This window comes from Bos grunniens, chromosome 7 (genome assembly GCF_055505025.1).
Source record: "Bos grunniens cultivar Pamir isolate PY7600 chromosome 7, Bosgru_T2T1.0, whole genome shotgun sequence".
NCBI lineage: Eukaryota > Metazoa > Chordata > Mammalia > Artiodactyla > Bovidae > Bos > Bos grunniens.
The window spans coordinates 14,229,863-14,232,334 of NC_141171.1; the positions used below are offsets into that span (position 1 = coordinate 14,229,863).

The 2,472-nt window shown below is 40.3% G+C and overlaps 1 non-coding gene across 1 annotated transcript; it reads right to left on the bottom strand.

The window, feature by feature from the left end:
• Positions 1 to 479: 479 nt before the first annotated feature.
• On the bottom strand, positions 480 to 551 carry TRNAS-AGA (transfer RNA serine (anticodon AGA)). Its single transcript has one exon. It is a non-coding gene; the product is annotated as a tRNA-Ser (tRNA).
• Between the last annotated feature and the right edge of the window lie 1,921 nt (positions 552 to 2,472).

Below are 2,472 nucleotides of genomic sequence, written 5' to 3' on the forward strand. Positions count from 1 at the left end.
ATGCTGCGATTCATGGGGTCACAAAGAGTCGGACATGACTGAGCGACTGAACTGAACTGAACTGAAGGCTTTGGAAAACTTTTCCATTGAGCATTTTCAGAAATTAGTAATCGTCCATTTGTGGACTGTAACCATCCTTTATCAGTAATCTTTCCTCCTCCTTGAGAATTCAAGATCCCTCTCTCTTTGGGGACCCCCAGACTTCTTATCAACCTGCCTAGGAATTGACTCTCTCAAAACTGTCACATTGGCTATACCACAGCACAAAATTGAAAGTCCAAAAAAAAAAAAAAAATCGGGTTAAATAAAATGATTAAAAAACAATGTGAAAATTATTTCATTTAAAGTGAAAGTGAAATCGCTCAGTCATGTCCGACTCTTTGGGACCCCATGGACTGTAGCCTACCAGGCTCCTCGCTCCATGGGATTCTCCAGGCAAGAATACTAGAGTGGGTTGCCATTTCCTTCTCCAGGGGATCTTCCCAACCCAGGGATCAAACCCAGGTCTCCTGCATTCTAGGCAGACGCTTTAACCGCTGAGCCACCAGGGAAGCCCATTTCATTGAAAGATATTCCCAAATGACTAGAAAATGCGATAACTTAGACTTCATCTTGTCATATAGGACAGCTTTTTGTGACTGATCCATTTCATTGTCCTCATTCTGGCGATTATCCCATTCCATTAAATCTTCTGGAACAGTGTGAAGACAACAATAGACATTCTTCTGGAGGCAGATGCACGTGTTTTCCAACAAAAATAGAGAATAAGTTTTTTTCTAGCTATATTGAGATATCAATGACATAATATTGTATAAGGGTTCAGACTGTAAAGAATCTGACTACAATGCAGGAGACCTGGGGTTCAATTCCTGGGTCAGGAAGATCCCCTGGAGAAGGGAATGGCAACTCACTCCAGTATTCTTGCCTGGAAAATTCCATGGGCAGAGGAGCCTGGTGTGATACAGTCTATGGGTTGCAAATATTCAGACATGACTGAGCAACTAACACTTTCATTTTCAAGATGTACAATAGGATGTTTTGATACATGTATATATTATGACACATTTACCAAAATATTTTACTGTGCAAACAACTACCACTGGTTTTCATATTCCATGTCCTGGAAATCGTGTTTTTCATTGACCCTAGTACCTTACTCCTTCTAGTCACTCTGAAATAATTCCAGTTTAGTAATGCATTTTTGCCCTGGACTAATTCCTTTAAGTGCTTCAACACACAGTCTCTCCCTTTCATATGTGCCTGTAAATATCTGCCATGGGCTCTCTCCTAAAAATACCCTCTGACACTTAGCCACACAGAGGTAAATGACATTCTTCCCTCCACATCCAATTTGACTTGGGTATAAACTAAAGTTTTGTTCATATCACTCAATGATAAACCAATCTCCATATTGCTCAGCAAAAAGGTCTCTAAGTCAGGAAGGCTGCATGGGTGGGATACAGAAGTTTACATCATTCCAATTTCCACCTACATCCCACTTTATGCAGTAGGAAAAAAACAAGGTAAGCCCAACTACATTTTATTTATTTAAGTCTTCAAGAGCTGAGACCACAAAGGAACATAAAGAGAATATATTCTGAAGTTAGTTGCTGTTCTCTAATTATAAGAAATCAGAATACTTGAAACATTTGTTACATTTTGCCATGGAATGGCTTCAGGTTGTCCTGATGTGATGGAGGGGCTCTCCTAGTGTATCAGAAACCAGGAGTCTACTTGAGACTGCATGACCTGAAGCAGTAGAGTGGGCTCTGCAAAGTACCCAGTGGTGGAGGTTCGACTCAAATGCTAGTTTGTGTCCAGGGAAGTTTTATTGAGGTGGTAGGATGAATTTGGGAATATGCTGGGAAGTAAAAGGACCGGATCTGAGTCTTGAATTGCATGAAGCATAAAGTCATTATATATAGATGATGAGGACTGTAGCGTGGGTTAGGGGGGAAGGGTGGGAGGGGGCAGGATCTGAAATGTTCTCAATGATCCTAGATCTTAGTGTTCATTGTTTTGTGTATTTCCTTCACCCTGCTCAAGATGTATGTAGTGACTAGATTACAATGATGAGAATGTGGAAGAAATGTTGGGAAGTTACTTCTGGGAACAGAGTTAAGTAAACTGGCTTTCTTCCTCGTTCCTCTTTCTTGCATCCTTGATGGCTCACATGGATAAAACCCAGCTGCCCCGCCAGGAGACCATGTGTCAAGGAACTGAAGGAATTCTCTGGACAATATTGTGTGAACAGGTGAGTCCTTCCAATAGCTTTATGAGTGTGCTTAAAAGTGGACACCTGCTGATCCAGTCTTGAGATACCTGCAGCCCTGGATGACACCTTGATTGAAACCTTCTTTGAGGCCCATTGAAGCATTTAATTAAAGTATAAATTACTAAATAATAAGTAAAAATCAATATTTTCTAATATTCCAATGCAATTAATTTAGAGAAAAAATTTAGAACTAAAGA